Source organism: Sturnus vulgaris, chromosome 4, assembly GCF_052056855.1.
Source record: "Sturnus vulgaris isolate bStuVul1 chromosome 4, bStuVul1.hap1, whole genome shotgun sequence".
Lineage (NCBI taxonomy): Eukaryota > Metazoa > Chordata > Aves > Passeriformes > Sturnidae > Sturnus > Sturnus vulgaris.
The window spans coordinates 47,871,324-47,890,677 of record NC_142246.1 but is presented as its reverse complement, the minus strand read 5'-3'; positions in this window follow the sequence as shown (position 1 = coordinate 47,890,677).

Below are 19,354 nucleotides of genomic sequence, written 5' to 3'. Positions count from 1 at the left end.
ACTAGATAGTGGGTGAGAGGTTAAAAACAAGGTAAAGGTAAAGCAGAGCTTTCAGGAACACATCTTTCCTGATGAAAACCAGAAATTTGGCCTACTTCCAAGTGCAACAGAAAGAGTCAGGCTGAAGTGTAGAGGTCTTGATTTTCTGGCTGTCTTGATGCAGAAAATACTGAATGCATGACTTCAGTTTAATCTCTGAGAGATGATGCCTAGTCAGTGTAGTCAGGAAGACATATATAACTTGTGTAGCTTTTGAAAGTTAGTATATACGTATATGAACCCTTAAATGATCTTATACTTAATTGCGTTAAGCTGAAAAATACCTCTAGATGAAAAAGAACAGACATTCTGACTTCTTTTTTTCCCCCTCAATGCATTTTCCAGACTCCTGCATATTGTAGAACAGTAACAGAATCATAGAATTGTTTTGGTTAGAAAAAACCTATAAGATCATCAAATCCAACTATCAACCCAGCACTGCCACCACCAAACCATGTCCCTGCATGCCACATCTCCATGTCTTAAATGCCTCCAGACACAAGAGGTGCTGGTAACTGATGGGAAGTGGCTCAGTGAGCAATTCTACCCATTTCCTCTACTGAGGACCTCTGGATGGATCCCATCCAGCCCCATAGATTTGTGTGTGCCCAAGCAATATAACAGGTCACTGACCACTTTCCCTTGGATTATAGGGGCTTTATCCCGCTCCCCATCCCTGTCTTCCAGCTGGGAGGGCTGGGTATCCACAGAATGAGTTGTTATTAGAGACTGAGGCAAAGAAGGCATGAAGTACCTCAGTCTTCTCATCCTTCTCATCCTACATTTCTCCAGATTCAGTAAAAGATGGAAATTCTCCTTAGATTTGTCTTTTGTTGCTAATGTATGTTTAGTTGTAATTTTTAGTTGTCTTTTATAGCAGTAGCCAGCTTAAGTTCTATGTGGGCTTTGACCCTTCTAATTTTCTCCCTGCATATTCTCTTGAGATTTTTATACTCCTGAGTTGCCACTGCTTCTTGCAAAGGTCATAAACTCTCCCTTTTGTTGTGATTTTCAGCCAAAGCTCTGTTCAGTCTGCTTCCTGCTTGTGTTATCTTTAGGCATATTGGGATGGCCTGGGTCTGCATCTTTAAGATTTCCTTCTTAAGGAATGTCAGGCCTTCCTGGACTCCTTTGTGACCCAAGGGATTCTACCAATCTCGATCATAAGCAGGCCAAAGTCTGCACTCCGAGAGTCCAACATAGCAGTTCCACTGACCCCACTCCTTGCTGCTCCAAGAACTGACACGTATTTGGAAGATTTGTGTCACTGAAACAATTTGTGGAGGAAGGAGGATAATTCAACCATTTGAAAGAAATATGCATGAATATGCGTTCTTGATATCTTGATATATGTGTTTGACTTCTTAAGAGTTGCAGTCTTATAACCTGAGACAACCCTACATTTCTTCTGCTGCCTTCAATGTAGGGAGCTAATGTGGCTATAGGAAAGACAGCAATTGTCATTTATTTTCCTGACACATGTGGAAATCCTGCATGCAATGGAAACTGTTTTTCTATCGTATAGCAACATCTGTGATAGTGTAATTGGTATTGCACGTTTGTGAATGTGATTATTTTCCCACAAAGGGTTGCAGTAATGAGTCTATTTTCAGAATTTTTCACTGCTACTTCTTAACACTGCAGGTTTTTTTAGAATGGTTTTCTTCCAGAACAGGGTAAAAGACGATTGTGAAACAATTAGATGAAATGAATTGGAACAGTTGTAGAAATCTCAGAAGAATGTTTTGCAATACTTTCAGTCGCATTAAGATCTTTCAGCTATAATAATGTTTGGTGAACTCTGGAGAGATCTGGATTTTAGTGACAACAAAAAATATAACTAATGCATCAAACTTTTTTCAAAGGGTAGTGTTTTATGGGAAGTGGTTAGTAAGAATATGGACGTTTCTAGGTCGTTTGATTTCTTTGGTAAAAACTAATTGTGCTGGTGTCCTTTTTGTTTGACATGGATACCTGTCAGACAAGAATTGGACTGAGACCATGAGTGCATTTTAGAGCAACAGCTGTGGCACTGTAATGGGAGTCAAGCATCTCTGATTCCCACCATGTTTTAATTAGAGATGCAGATGAGGGCACTGCACTCTGCTGTCCAGTATCTTGAGTCCATAAGGCAATTTGCTGAGCTCCTGTTTGATGATACTAGTTTAGTTACTAATGTTCTTCAGGCATAAGATGGAGTTAGACTTAATCATGTAGCTATCCCATATGGGTTCTATAAATGTCAAAGCTCTTAGACCATTCTACCTGCAAGCTGGAAGAAATAGCATTTATCTCAGAGTAAATCAGATCAATATGGTATCATCTGCTGCCTAATGCTTGTGAAAGACTGACATTTGTAATTTCCTTCTCTTTTTGGCATCAGTTTTCACTACAGAGATCAGTGTGGATGGGGGGACTGGTATCCCTTTGTTGTTGGTGGAAATGTTATATTTTTAGCTGGAAACAGGGAAAAAAAGTTTGAAAGAACTCAGACTGGTTGTGTTATTCTAAAATAAACTGTGAAAGTTAAACTTTTTCTCCATTACTTAGTAGACATCTTAAATAATTTCAGAATTTGTAGGTATTTCGTACAGATCCTGGATGATAGATAGTACAGTTACCACATTCAGCTTTCCAGAGTATCATCTGTCTTCAAATGCAGATGGGACTGTGAGGAATGGGGAATAATAAAAAATAAGCATAACTGCAGTTGGAAGAAAAGGTTTTGGGGTGTGGGGGAATCATTTTATGCACTGGGAAAAAAAAACAGCAAAAAGATGAGTAGCCAACTTGGATTTTTAGAGAATAAGTCATATGAAGAAAAAGGCATATATGAGAGTTATGGGCCTCATGGATAGAAGAAAATCAGATGTTTGGGCTGTAGATTTTGATACTGTCTTGCATGTTTTGGAAACTTGGCTTAGCTAAAACAGCTATAAGCTGAATTCCAAAGTACTTTGAGAAGCATTTTCAGAGAGTGTTTATAGATTAGTTGATATCCTTATATCAAAGTGGAAAGATATCTTACTTTTTAGGTCTGTCCTGTGGCTAGTTTTGTTCAACATCCATTGACCTGCATTGAGCAGGGTGTACTGACTAAATAAGCAGAAATTATAAAACTCAAAGACTGCTAGGAGGGCAGAATTAGGATGCATAGTGATCCTAACAAATCAATGAGTGGTCTATAAAAACTAGGCTGGTTTATTCTTTCTGGGAACAAGTGCAAAGTATCAATGCCGCTCAAAGAAAATAGCTGACAAAATGTGGGATGCCTCAGAATAAGTCCTTGGGTTCTGCTGTACCACAAGCTGAAGAGGAGAGCAGATTGCCTTTTGTGCAGCAACACAACATCACATGGAGATACTGGCAAAACTTTTAACTTCCAAGTACACGAGGCATAAAATTAAGCATGAAAAGGAATGAAGAAATTTTGTTTCTGCATTATCAGTAGTACATAGAGCTTCAATAGCAGCAAGGAGAAGCTGGGGTAATACTAGAAGAACCTTTATAAGGGTACTTTACCACTGGATTAGATAGTCTGTGCCAGTGATGGAATTTCTGATTTGTGCAGCTTTAAGAACAGGCTTGGAAAATGCCTGTTAAAATTTGCAGGTACCTTTGGTTTGTTGTGGGATGAGTGACTGGTTTCTTGAGGTGTCTTTCAGTGACTGCACATCTTTATTATTCCATGGCTGAGAACAATGGCTTTTGACTTTCCAAACACCAAGGTTCTGTGTCTTTAAAAACAGTTGTTCAAGGGTCTTTGAAATAGCTAAATCCGTCCTCTAAAAGTATCTCTGCAGTGCAGTTGTAGGACAGAATCCTGCTGGCCTTGGTTCAGTTTGAATAATCAAGTGGTTACTTGAGCTAGACATGACAGCAAAAAGTAGTTCCATTAACCGCCTACTGACAGAACAGAAAAAGGAATTAGCTGTTGGGGTAAGGAGAATAGAAGTGTATGGAGGAATGCTTAAGATCTTTTTCTTTCCAAATTTTCAACTTAGTCCTTCACCTAAAATGTGTTATAATTAGACAACTGTCAGTATATCTGCTGTATTAGAACAGAGTGATGAGTGGGAGGAAGGAGCCTGTGATATTTCTAGGAAGTATTTTGCTGATGGAGCTTTTTCTCTGTTTTTCCCCTCTTTGAGCTGGAGCAGCAGTAAGAAACTGATTCGTTTCTCAATTACACCGACTTCTCCAGACACCTCCTTTCAGCAACTGTGCTTCACTGACCTGTGGAATTTAACTTCTTTTGTGTTTTCCCCAAGTGTGTCTACCTCTGTCTGCTACGGTTGTTAAACCAGCTCTGAATGCTGTATTTCATCTCCTTTTGTTTGTCTGATGCTGGTCTGAGCTTATTCAAGGTCTTTATCCTATTGTCTTTCAGCAGCTGCCATCCCTTGTTTCTTTGCTGTGATTCCAGACTTTTGAGTTTCAGCATACCACTTGGTTTTGATTGCTGTCTTTCTAACTGCTGTGCTATTTCTGCCTTCAAAGGGTATTATTTATCAGTCTCCTCAGCTCTTCCACTTTCTTATTCCTCCTCACTGGTACCTGCTCTTTCATCACACTGAAATCCACCACTTAGTCCCACCAGCCACTTGGCTGTCTATGAGCCTTGTTTCTCTTAGTATTCCTCCCTCTGTTCCTTCTACTCTGACTACAGGTCCTTCAATTTTCCCTATTGTTTGAGCTACTTTACCCTGCACTGACTCCACACTTCATTAGCTCCTGCTATCTGTGGCAAAGCTTAACCTCCTGGCTTCTCTCCTGCTTTCAGCCTTTCTCATCCTCTGGTTGTTTCTTTGTCTGTTCCAGTTTTCTCTTGGCTGTCTCATATCTTTGTCTCTATTGCTCTACACTCTCCACCATCTGTTGTGCTGCTGCCTGCATGACTCATCCTGAAAACAATAAAAGTCCTACTGCATTCCCAATCATTACACTAGGAGCCAATGAAGGCACGCAAAAATTTACATCTACAGCAGTCAAGCCAGGGTCTTCATGGAATTCAGGTACATAATTTTTGTTTAAATCAATATAAGTTAACTGCCAAATCTAAGAATCCTGCCAAAGCTTCATCGCAACTTTAAGGAAAGGAGGCAATTGTTTCCTGGGGCTGGATTTTAAAACACCTCTGCAGGGATGACCTCCAGGTTCTTATGTTTCTTAGCAAGTAACATGAAAAAGATTTTCCTGCACATACAGTTACTGAGTGTTTTATGAGCATAGAAAACATATGGTCTGTAACAACAGAACAAACTAAGAAAAATCTGTCACAAATATCAAGATTCATATGCATAACAGACAGGCGATAAATACAAAAGATCATAAAACCAGGGAAATGGAGCATTCTATCAGACTTTCTTTAAAGGTACACAAGGCACATAATGCTTAAAACCATTGCTAAATAAATAAATTATTACCAAACTATATTTAAATAATAGGGTTTTTTTCCAGAGCCTAAGGAGGAATAATTTCAGATGTGTAAGGAAGTTTTTTTCCTCTAGTGTTTTAAAAGGCAGGAGACACACAGAGACCTTAAATATTTTTTGGTCTCATCTAACACTTAGGCAAACCCAGGCTACGCTTCACTGAAATCAATGGAGACAAACCCGTGCAAAGAGGGAAATAATGCTTGTAGTATTTTGGATGTGTCTAAGGGTTGTAACCACAGCTTATTTACTAGACTATGACTGAACAAGCCTAATTTTACCTGCTTTGCATGGTCAGTACAAGGTATTGTCTTTGTGCACCTATGTGGAAAATAAATTACTTTTATTTAAGCACTGTCAATGATATCTGAAGCTGACTAAGGAAATTCCTTCCATCATTAGTACTTCCAGCATTGTCATTAGCTACTACTCAATCTTTTTCAATCTTGATAGCTTTAAATTTTGCCTTTCTGCAGTTCCAATTCCCTGTTAAGCTGTTAGTTCCCCACTGGATGGCAGTCCCTGCAACATTATTCGTTCTAGGAAGGAAAAGTCCAGCTTTAAAGCAGTGAACTCACATCTCAAACTGCTTTGACGATGGATATGTACGTGAAATGTTACAGCTGTGAATGTATTTGCATTCTTTATTCTTGTTCCTACAGTATAGGTGTGAGAAGGATTTTTCTGTATGTGTCTTTCACTCATACTAATTTTCCAATTGAGACTTCAGAGCTTAAAACCATGCAAGAGGGTAACACTTCTGTGGATCAAGCCAGCTAAAAATTTCAAAGCATTTTGCACAGACTATGTCAATTCAGAAGTCAACGTGTGTGTATGTGTGTGTGCGCACGTGGATGTGGATTTAATACATCGCTCATAAAAGGGAAAAAAATCTGGAGTTTTACAAAGTCATATGAATAACTCACAACTACAGTGCCTACCTAGAAAGATAAAAAAATAAGGCTTCAGTGTTTTGATTGAACATCCACAGTACATCTGATGGTAGGGATGGAGTTCAATGGCTAAAGGGAACAGATTATTTAAAATACAGTAGGTATTCAGAACTACATAGTACTGAAACTATGACTGATGTTTTTAAATTAGAAGTCAAAGCATAGATTGCAGAGGTAGAGAAAGCCATGTGGACTTTGCCAGTATTTCTGTGTATATGGTTTTAGAAAAATTCCTGCCAAAACCTGGGTCTCTCTGTGCTGGCACCTGTCTGAAAGCAAAAGGTGAACAAGTATTGGTACCGGCCCCATAAAATACTTCAATCTCTAAGATGTATTTCCGTAAGGAGGAAAGGTTTTCACCCTAGCATATTTTAAGGCAGCAAGAGTGTACTGTTCCACTTGGACAGAAAATTATATAACAGCTTATTACAAATAAGTCCTGTAGAGGTCTCTTCAAAAGAGAAAGGGAGATAAATAAAAAGAAGAAGAATGTTTGTTTGTTTATCAGCACTTGTAGAAAAGACTTCTTTTAACACCCTTTATAGATGCCTACGTCTGAGCATTTCAAAGCACTACTGTCACACAGGTGGCTGGTTTTGTGCACCTTTTAGAGATGTCAGGTTGAGACGGTAAAGTGACTAGCTTAAAGTTATGTAGCAGCTTAATCACCATGCTAGGAACAAAATTAAGATCTAATTGTCAGTTCTAAATTACAATCGTACTAAGCACTAGGGACTGTCAAGAGCAAGCATTCACTGTAGTTTTTACAATTTTTTTTAATTCTAGATAATTTCAGAGTAACAATGGCTTTTAAAATGTTTTTTGCCAAAAGACACTTTCTGTAGAAAAAAAAATTGCAGCAACATTTTATTGAAAGTATAAGCACAGTACGTCCTGCTTACTGGTTTGTTGGCAAGCTCTGTCTCTTCTGTTTCCTGAAATGTAGACTGCAGGATCATTCCTTCACCCTCCCTCACAACTCATATATTATTGAAATGGTCACTCCCAGCTCTCTCCAATTAGTTAATTGTGCTAAACTTTCTCCCTTGATAAATTTTGAAAGGAACTCTGTCAAATTTTCACTTCTGTTAGCCTTTTTGCTCGTGCCCCATATACTCCTGCTGAAATATCATGTTATTCTTTTCCAAGCACACATTGATTTAAAACTGCCTCTGATCCTGTGGTACCTCCAAATCAGAGGGCTGTAGTCCAGCTCCAGTGCTGAGCTGGGTCCCTCCATGTCTCCCTGTTGCCCATCTGTTTGCAAATCGCCCAAGAGTAATTTGTAAGCTCTTTGGGACAAGGGCAGCCTCTGTTTCTGCCACACCTTGTCCAAGTTAAGAATTCAGCATTTTGGTTACACCTATAGTAGATTTTGCATTAATTAAGTTTTATCACGCGAAACTCTATCATCAAATTCCTGACCAACTGTACTGTTTATTTCTGTCTGACTGAGGTTTCAGTTTACTTTCTTTCTAAAGCTCTTTGCCACTTTTCTACAGTTTTCCACATCCGGCTTTCCCTTCCTTTTCCTCCACCGTCCTCCCCAGCTTTCTGCTTGCAGGGATATGCTGGTGCCCTCATTAGTATGGCCCATTTCTTTGCATTTCCGAGGCCTTTATTCAAACCCCGGGCCAGCAACTTTCTCCCTGTTTATTCTGAGCTTTTCTGTGCCTGGGAGCATGCCCTGACACACCCTCCATTCCTGCCCAATCCTTTTCCAAGCTGACGCAATTTGTTTTTTGGTCTGCTGCCTGTCCTGAGATAACCCTATTCACTATCCCCACATAGTCAAACATCCTCGCCCTCAGGAAGAGACTTCTCTCCTCAGCTGGACAGGTCTTGCTGTAATAATATGCAGACCTTGGGTAGATAATCTGGAAGACAAAGCATGTTACTTTTTATTGTACTCCAAGCTGACTGAAGGGCAGAGGCAAGATCTGCACAGAGCAGGGCAAAGAGCCACATGGCCATGAAGCTACAGCAGCTCCAGTGCAGCTGGACACGTGTGTCTTCTTTCTGAGTGACTGAACCATCAGAAGTGGTGATGAGAAGGAAAACTTGTAGGAATTTAATGATTTAGTGCTTGACTGCAGGGAAGACAGGCTATTCAATTATTGTCGATTTTTTCACTTCCTAGGCTGAGGAAAATATCCCTAAATAAAAAATTTCCCACAGGGTTAGAAAGACCAGTCATCCACTGAGGATAAACTTGGAGTACAGTTCAAAGCTTTGCTCCTGACTGAGTTAGAAACTTCTTCATGGTGTGGATACACACAAGTCCAAGGTTTTGGTTTGGACCACTGTAAGGGCAGTCATGGCGCAGCTGTGACTGGCATCCAGAAATATATCACAGGGACACCATATTTGGAGACGTCATTGAAGGCTTTTCTCTTGCATGGACAAGTGTCAATAGACTTCCCCAGTGCACACAGTAGAACCACATTTGTGTTCTGAATTTTAAGGTGGTGATCTTTGAGTTTCTGTCAATAATTTCCCTAATAATTTCAGAACAAATTATATCTGCCTGAAAAATCTCCTGTATTCTCTTATGTTCATTTATGAAATGGACTTGTACATAGATTTAGTACTAGTGGACAAAAGAAGGTTGCTGTAACTTGTACCTACTTTGCCATAACATGACTTTAAAAGATTTTATTAAAGATTCTTTGTGTCTAACACTCCCTTGCCCTGTACATATTTGCCTGTTTTGTATTGGGGACTTGGATGGGACTTATTCTAGGCAGCTTTGTGTTACGTCTTCATGGCAGGAAACGTCCTTGGGTCCTATGGAACATGCTGGTTCCTACATGAGCTTTAAGCCCCTTGCTTATTGCCCTCCACATAAGCTCTGACAGTAGAGGCCTTTGGCAATTCCCATTTCACATCTGCATTTTCTTATTGATTACGAAGTATTCTTTTTGAGGTCACCATTATTAAAAATACGTGGTCATTGCTTGTTCTGCAGCAATGATTAGAGGAGCAAGCTCCCATTGAGTTTCAATGCTTTGGTTATGCTAACCCAGGGATGACACTGCTGAGTTCACAGGAGGCAAGTTTTTATATCTTTGTGGGTAGGGAGGCAAGGGGAGTCTGGTGATTAGAGAGCTCTTCCTCTAGAGGTACTAGCTGCCCCATCCCTCCAACCCGAAGGACTTGCATACACCATGGAAATGAAACGTTTTGGTACCTGCCAGAAGGTTGTTTCTGACACAATTCAGGAAGCATTTTCACCATACATTTGACAAGTTTTCTTATATCTTTGAACATGTCTGCTAAGCTTTAATTCCTGCCTGGTTTTGTATTTTGGGAGCACCTCTCCTTTGCTGATTTTTGGATGGAACCTCATTCTCCACATTTTACTTAGATACATTGTCTTCTAGGGGCATGTGGAAAAATACCCTGGTGGGAATTGCTTCTGGGTGGACTGCAGGTATTTATGTCTGTGAAAGCTGGATGGTTTTCAGCCTGCGTATTTATGTCTGTGAAAGATGGATGGTTTTCAGCCTGTGAACACAGATTTCTTTTAAGCCAAACAATTGTATTATATTATTTGATGACCTTTGACTTATCTTATTAATGCAGTACTTTTTTTGATGATGAAAAGAAAGACATGGGAAATGTACTATCTTGGTCAAAGATCTTTCATATGATTTTGATTTACCATAGAGTGAGCACCGGGATAGCAGAGGATGTGGGTTGTTTTGAATAGCTTCTGTATATATGTCACGTGTCTATGTGACTGCTGGTATTGTAAGTGTAAAGGTTTAATGTAGCCCCAACAGGATTAGAAATGTGCAGGAAAGCAGACTATACTTAACCTTATTACTGAAATGTTTAGTCAGCCAGTTCTGACACTAAAACATATTTTTTTCCTGAGTTGAAAAGAGGACATCCAGTACAGGGCAAAAGCAGAACTATACAGCTTCAGGAGCAGCAGAGCCTGCTGACTGGCTGAATCAGCCTTATCTGCTGTAACTGAGAGAGAAGAGAGGAGAATGATAAACCTCAGGGAAGGGCAGGAGGAGACACAAACATTTACCATCTACTCCTTAAAAAGGAAGTTCTTTGCAGCAAGGGAACTCCATAACTAGGAGTGATGCTTGAAGAGAAGTGTCCCTTGCATTGCTGTGGAAGATGCAAAAGACACTGAGGAGAGTTTAGGCAGCTGAGCTGAAGTGCTGCGCTCGTGTTTCAGATGCATGGAGAAACAAGAGTAGGTATGTCTCAGGTGGTGCAGAGCTACAAGGTGGATGCTGACACGAATTATCCACATGCCACAAGACAGGGCCATGCATGGATGTTTGCAGGAGTGCTGGAAGCAGCACAGCAGCGTCAGCTTGCTTATATCATAGAGATATAAAAGCTTATTTAGTATTTAGGTGCTAATGTGCATTGCACTGTGCTGCTTCAAGACCTGAAAATGAGTCACTTGGTGACTCATACCTAGATCTTAGTTGTGCTGTGTAGCATAGCCTTTCTATTTCATTTAATCTGTGAGTAAAGTAACTGAGGTTGAGAATTTCTTTTTGACAAGTCAATTGTAAGGGAGATGTTTTTAGTAAGAACATTTATGGACTGTGATGGAGTCTTGGAAAGTTGTGCCTTAAGGTCTTGAGAAGCCTGATGGGGGAAAGAAAGAACATCATTGTTGGAGTCTGGAGAATAGTTTCAGACCAGGTGTAGCACCCCTGAATGAAAAGTCTTCCCAGACAGAGTAGTAAGAAAAAAAATTGAGGTCTAATATCAAAATATGTTGACTGTTCACGGAATGATCTCCGCCAATGTTGTAATAATTTTCTTGTAGTTTTGGGGTTTTTTATGAGCATCATTTAGTTTTTGTTATCTCCTTGCCCTAATTTAAGCTTTATATGAGAACTTAGATCTTTATGCAGATTCCCTTTGACTCCAATAAAAATCAGCATGTCCCAGCATCTCAGAGAAATCCTGACCAAATACAAGTTTTCCCTGCAACAAAATTAATTTCCAGATTTATCCAAGAAATTAGTTCTTTCCTTCTTTTATTGTATAAAAGTCTGTGTTCAGTTGTTTGCAGTTAGCAGCATGACAGTAATAAGCCATTAAAAGAAGGATAGGGACTTTGGAGATGAACTCAGGAAACTCTTACTTCTCACCAGGGACTGGGGGAAGTGATTGTGAGGGAAGCTGTCAAGAGCTCTGGTAGAACAGGTGTGGTGAGGAAATGTAGAGTTAGACAGGGAGGGATAAATGAGAGGGAGGGAGGGAGGAAAGGCAGCTGTATCCTGGGATTTGTAGGTGGTGACAAGAAAACTGTATTTGCTGTGACAGTAGATAGTGAGCAAGTGGGACATCTGTCATCTTTACTTTTCAGCCCTGTGGAAAATACTGTTACAGCTTCAAAGTCATATTGCCTTTTCAAAATGAAATTATCAAATACCTTGTTTCAGGGAGGATCATTGTCTGCCTTAATCCCATGCATGATCTTTGCCTTTTGGCCCTGGTTTGTTAATTCACTCAGCTGTTTTGTGCACACTTATCAGACATGTAAGAGCCAGGCCAGCATTTCTCATCGTTATCAAGGATGATACTTTGAGCTCTAAAGCAGCCACATACGTGGGTAAAAGGCTTGCAATTTGTACTATTTATTAGCTACTGTTTTCCAGAGCATGAAAATCACTGAAGCTTTATAACCCTGTTGTAAATAGGAAAAGACAGACTTTTAATTGAGGAAGACAGCAATGGCAACGAAATATGTATTATGAAACCATGAGCATGTTCCTTTATCACAGGACACTGTTGGGAAATGCATTAACTGTTAACCGCCAGTTAACTGGCAGGTCAGGCAGACAAACCAAATGTAAAGGTCTGTTACCTCTTACAGCAACCCTAGGAGTGACAGCTCAGCTGGGAAGCTGGCATAATTCAACAAGACCTTGTCATTGTACTTCCCCTGCTGCCATCTATTTTGTAGTGAGTTGGGAAAGACCATCACTTGGTCACGGGAAATACTAGAATGATCAGCAGTTACTCTCAGGAATACTTAATCAAAGCCAATAAGTCTTCTCTATGAATAAATATAAACTCTTTGATGTGCATCCATATAAAAAACCTCATTTGTTATAAAATATGACTACTAAATGTATAGAAAATAGCAGTTCGTTGTATTTCAAGTGACCACTGACAGGTTATGGCTTTATGAAAAAGAACTTTGAATCCTTGGAGAAGAGATGAATTTAAAAAAGAAGGTAGTGATTAAAAGTAAAGAATTTTGCTTGGGAAAACTATTAGCAATTCATTAAAATACATGAAAGGCAAAATAAGTTTGTTTTGCTTTTTAGTAAGTTATGTGTAAGAGTTTTCAAATTTAGCATTGCCTTGAGTATAATTAAATGTGTTTTGGAGGTGGAGGGAAAGCAAATTATGGAAATATGTACTAAAAGGAATCTGAGTCTTGTCCACTGAGCTTTCCAGAGCTGTCAAAATCTGGGAGTAATGTACAAGACCTGAAAAAGTGGCTAGATAGAAATATTTCTAGTCATACCAGAAAAAGCTCTACTCTTGGTAAATAGTAAAAGTAAAGTTTCAGAAAATGTTTGAACCAGTCTAAGAGTATGCTGCTCTTTTTAGTGTGATTCTGCAGTTTTCTGAATCCTCAGTGAGTTGTTCAATCCCTAAAAGCAGAAAATTAAACCATGAAAGAAAGAGTGATTAATTTTCTTCCAGCTAAAATGGCTGGTTTATTTGCATCACTTCATGACTTGGTTCTCCATTGCATCAGATGGGTGCCCCTGCTGGCCAAGGGAAAGGGTGGGAAGACACAGCCAGGGGTCTGAGGAGGAGAAGGAATCATTGTTTTGAGCAGCAACTAACCATTCAGTAAGGCAAAGTTTTACAATATGGGAAACCCCAAATTAAATATTGTGCAAATAGGAAGTTCAAAAGAATGGAATTTATCTAGTTGATAGGAACATTTCTGCTCATTTTCTGAGAATTGTGCTCACCTCTGTGAGTTGTAGCATATAAAAAAGAACACATTTTATATTTCAGATTAGGATAGTCACAGAAAATTAAAATAGCAAATAAAACTTTTTTAGTGAAATGAGGGGGAGATGGAAACATGAATTCAGATGCACATCAGAAATCAGGAGAAAAGGTGCAAATCTGTTGTTTTACTTTTAGATAGACTGAACGATTTTAAATCAATAAAAAAGCTAGAGTTTTGCTAAAAAGTAGCAACAATTGTCCAGTTTCCTCCAACATTTTTTTATTCTATGAACCAGACCACCAAACACTGTTGATCAGTGCTTTTGTTCCAGATTTATTTTTTAGTTGGCACAGAGTAAAACTCCCAGGGAGTTTTGATGGTGACCCTCCAGATGTGAATGAGAAAATGACTCAGATATCCTCCCATTTATCATATCATTCCTTCTTTAGATATCTTTTTGGGGTCAGGTGCTTATGTGGAGTGATGTGCAGTGGAACAGTAATTAAGAAATTGCCTTTTTCTTGTTAAATACACATGATGATTCCACAAGTGGCTTGATCTGTCTGTACTAGGTAAAATCAGTTCATTAATTATTTTGCCTGAATAAAGACTGGAGAAAGGTGCCCAGACAGTAAATTCAGTCTCCACACCACCTGTGGATCAGTCACCCACAGGCTAAATGGTAATTCCCTTCACAGCCCCATGTATATCCAGGGTAATTTCAGAAACATCTAACAGCATCCTAGCCTAACAGGAGCCCAACTTTGCTGCTCTGTGAATCGAGGTAAGCCATAGCCCTTTTCTGTTTCTCTTGGGAAGTTCACCATGCATGTCATGAAAGGTTATCAGTGTAACCCAACTGGCATCCTTGTGGGATAAACCCAGACAATTCCAAGCAGAGGAACAGAAGGTCAGAGCGCTGCAAACCCAACACCGCCGCCAGCATCTTTGGTTACAAGGCTATGGTACAGAGGAAGGAGGGGGATGAAGCGTAGCCTAGTGAACACTCAGTCAGCTCTCAAAAATAGAAAGTGACATGGATTCTAGGAGTTGAAATATGAAGCTACTGTACAGTACATATTCACCTGTCATTATCACTTACATGCACTGAGAGGTAGGGCAGCTGGCTCCAAATTTCTGCCCCAACTGAAGAAATATTTTTAAATAAAGTAAATGCAGTAAATGTAATTTACTCTGGCAGCAGGAGAGACTCTGGAACTTTTGCGATCGTTTTGGAAATGCTTCACTTTAGACAGCAGTATTTCATGGTTTCCCATGTTGAACCTATGTTGTTCCAGCAGTTAACATTCAGGTAAAACTGTGTATCAAAATGACCCAGCTCTTGTTCTGATACAGTCTTAATTCATTTGAACAGCCTTTCGGTTAAACTCCTGCACATTTGCTTTTCATTTGCTGTATGGCAGAGAGCACGCCTTTGAGAGTCTTTAATCTGTATTCTTTGTTTTTTAGGAAAGCTCTAAGTGGAACATGGTTCACTGAAAGTGAAATATCCTTGGTGCCATCTTTGAGTCATGGGTATCTCCTCTTCAATATCTTCTGCAAAATTCTGTGTAAGGCAACAACTTATTACTGTTGTCTGATACAAGCATAGAGGAGAGACTGAAACTGGGATATTTACACTGCTATTGCAGATTGTACTGTAAATAAAAGATCCAGACATTGATACTTAACACAGCAGTAATGTTAGTTAGAAAGCCCCACTGTACATTTGGAAAGAAATCAGAAGATACCAGAGTAAGGAGATTGGCCAAAAGAATCTATCAGCTGTTAGTCTGTGTAAGCCAGAGTCCTTTTAGTCTCCAGCTATGCTTCTGAGTCAGCCTGCTGGATTAGCTGGAGTGCCAAATCCTGCTTTGCCTCTCAGTGCATGTCAATATTGGAACAAGCCATAAAAAGGCAGGTTCTGTTTCACAAATACCTCCGAGTCTTTCAAAACTTTTGAAATCTTCTGAAACTTGTAATCAGGTATGACTTTGTTGAAACCTTGCTTGCAGAGTGAAAAGGTCACTCTCTCTATTTAAATGTATCTCTTTTATGTACACTAGACTTGCAAAATCTAGTCAAAAACGTTGAAACTGATAATTTGAACAAATGTGTTTGGTTTGACAAAGCAGTTTCTGAAGAAAAATCTGTTCTTTAAACAGACTTGTTGTAGCTCCAACATAATAATAAGGCAGCTAAGAGGGATGGCTCTCTCATTTAAAGACTCCTGCACAGAACAGGATTTTTGTAGTGACCCCTTCTCACCACATCTCAGTCCGACATGCCTCTGTGGGCCTGGAACTGGTAACTTGGTTTTGGAACTGTTTTGATCAGAGACTTTATTGGCAGGTCATTTCTGCAAAAGGAATGTTGACATACCTCTGCCCCGCAATTTATGGAACTATTATTTAACTCTTTTCAGACAAGACATGGGCTTTTACTCTCCTGGTAATTACGTTCCTAGTGTCCTGCTGCTGCCAATGGTTCCATGTATCTGGGAAAATTCCTGGGAATTTTTTGTAGGAGACTTGCTATGATTCTGAATAAAGACTGAATGTAGCTACCCAGACTGAAAAACAGGCAACCTGTTTTAGATCACATGAACCAAATGACAGTAATTCTTCTGTAAGTGCTTTGAAGTTTGATTATCTCTTTATAATTTACATCTAATGCAATGCAAATAGTATTGAATTGGGCTTCCCAGTGACATGCAGAAATGCTCTGCAAGTTATATAATCCAGGAAACCATGGTATTTGTCTAAAAACAAAATTTCTACTTTTATTTTGATATCCAAAACCAGACTGGGTTTTGTCAGTGTACTGCAGAGACTGATATTTGCCAGTGATTGCTCTTTGTATTTTAGTAGTAGTTATAGGAACCATAAATCCGGATTAGGATTTTGATATTCCAGATATTACACAACTAAACACAAAAATTCCAGTTCCCCAGAAATTTTCAATGAAACTTAATAAAGCAATTAAATAGTGAGATGCAGCCACTTAATATTATCCTGATAAACCCTAAGGAAATTCGAAGAAGTAAAGGAAAATACAGAAAATACAGTTAGGGTTACTTGATCTGATTTATTAGTACAGTCAATCCTACCTCATGCCTGAAATCTCCAGCCTAACTGGAACATTTATTTGAAAGGGATAAAAAAATAAATATAATTAAGTTGAAGAAAGGAATTGGAATTACCATGGCTCACAGTAATACAGCTTTGAGTAGAAAACAGACGTATAGATGGATAGACAGATGATGCTGGTATTGTTTGGGAACTGGGATTGGAAAAATCAGCTGTATGTCAGCAGAAGGTAATTCTGTACCTCAGGACCCACCATTAAAAGTGCTGCATTCAGATACTTGTTTTCAAACAAGAAAGGAGGAAGAGGGAGAGATTAGAGACAAAATTTGCAGCAGGACAGCTCTGGAGTAAGTCTGACAAAACAGGGCCAAGCAGCAAGACCAGCAACTCCTGCAAATCATAATTGATAGAAATCCACATATGCAGTAATTTATATATTTATAGCTCTGCTCCACGATAATGTCCAAGTTTTCCACACTGCTTATTAATTTCTTCAATCATCAAAGACACAAAAAAAAATTTACCCCTTAAATTCAGGTAAAGAGTATTTATTGAGAGTTTTGCCTTTTTTGTTATTATTGACTAAGTTACCTGATAGTGTTAATAGTAACTAGCTACAAACAAATGATTACTCATGGTTGATGTAATTTGTCCTACTGGGTCGCTCAAGGTTCAGTAAGAAATTAAACATCAAGCAAAAGAACTTGCAGTAGCTAAATGCAGCAAAACAGCTAAATGATAGCTTATAGGGATAGTGTTTGAGTCAAGCTCTCACCACCTCTGCAGGATGTATCTGCTGGCCACTTCTTCCTCTGCCCTCTGGTTAGCCTGAATCACACACAGCCCAGGAAAAGAGCCAGCTTTTGTGACTACAGATTCCATGAAATTCTTGCATGAGTGGGGTCAAAAGCTTTCTGCTCCTGAAGGGCACAGGCATCACTGAACCTTTGCAGTACCAAGATGGTTCAAGGATTTATGAGCTGGGGAGGGGGAAAAAAGTAATATCAGTCATTTTAGACTGCTTGTTTCAGGTGTTACTAGCTGTCTAATATGTACTCCAAAAAGACTGATTCCTGCATAATTTTGGGGAATACAGACAACGAGTAGGGTTTCTTGCACAGCATTTTGTGTTTGTTTTGTCTGTGCCCAAGGGCTTTGCAGTATGAAAACAGAAATCTCATACCCAGAGCTTAGGCAATATCCTCTCTATGTTCCAGTCCAACATTGTTCCTGTCACACAATCGAAGCACAGTCACTAATTCTGTAAGCCTACCAGGATGTTATATCACCTCCTGTGAAAGCCTGTGGTGAAGGTGACTCAACGAACAAAGTAAGCAGGTTATCCTGTTACATAATTTGCTTTATAGTAAAATTAGATATGGTCTCAACCAACAAAGTTTGCTTTGAGATCCACATTTTTCTGACTCAGGTTCACTTAAGTAATTAAAAAAAAAAACACCTCAATTGTTTCTGTACTAACTTGTAAATTTCCATGTGAAGTTGGGCCAATTGTAGGACTTAAGGCTTATGTTTTCAGTCTTAAAACAACAGACATAAGAGTAGTAAAAGAGGCAAGGGTGCAAATGACCTAGTAGTTTTGTGCTAAAATATAAAAAGTCCTAATCATTTGTCACTTGCTCCTGTGACCCAGAATGGCTCACATCAATGTTAGCCTCCAAGAGCGGGATGAGTGCCTCCAATCTGTCACTTGGGAATGGTCTACTTGCACCAACTCCTTAATTTTATCCAGGAAAGCTTCGAAAAAAGCTGTGGGCCATTGTCATGTGTGCAACACACCATGAGAACTTAATAAGACAGACAGCTGAGTTGTTTTATCCAGAAATGTTTGCAGGCATGGCTAACAATAGACATAGCCAAAAGTTATCGGACCTTTATTTCCAGCTGAAAAGAACCAGGTTGTTCCTGTACTGTTGATAGTGAATGTGCTTGGTTGTTCACACTGAAGAAGTTTCTTTTCCTTACCAGCCTAATCAAAACAGAAACAACCTTCCAGGAGGAAATTTGGGGTACACCAGAGCAAAGAGCAGAAGTTCCTAAAACAATATCCTGTGTTCTGCGGCCATGGTGGGGAAGAATCTGTGCCCTGGCCACCTCCAGGCCTGGTGGCCCCATGGCTACTTGCAAGGCTGTGGTGTTTTGGAGGGAGCAGTTGCCTCAGTGGAGCAACTTTTGCTTTTTGTAGAACAGAGCCAGTTTTTCCAGAAAGCCCTTGTCATCCTGACATCCTCTCTGGCCTGAGGGCTTCATAGGCAGCTAGGAGTTTCTCCTGGTGGCTCTTTGGTTTCTCTGAGTGTGACCATGAAGAGCTTTCGGGAGTGAGCAGGCATGAATTTTCCTGACAAACCTTGCACTCCAGAGCACGTGAGACATTGTGGTAGTTTGTCAGTGGGGTGATGCAAGGAGGGCTGGGTGCCTGCGAGGGCAGAGAAATATCTGATCACATTGAGCAGCACTGGGAGGGAGTAATGTCATGGAGTGTTGCAGACACTTAACTCTACAGCAGATCCTGTGTGGGCTTGACAAAGGGTGTGGGGGATTTAGGAAGTGAGGCTTAGCCTAATGCTGCGGGTCTCAAGGGTGTTTTTTGCTTTCCAAGTTGATCGTAGGTATGTGCAATAGCAGTTCTAAGTTTAACAGATGAATCTATGCATGTTGGAGAAGTTCTTTACCCAAATTTTAAAATGTACAGGTTTGGATGTGTTCTTTGAAAGTGTGTTTCACCAGAAAGTGTTGCTGTGATCATGTCCATGGAAGCAGATGATTTTTTCTGAAAAAATGTTTCTGAAGTAGCTTCACAAAAAGCTTTCAAACACACCCTGAAAGTAAAAGTCAAATAAATATTCTAATAAA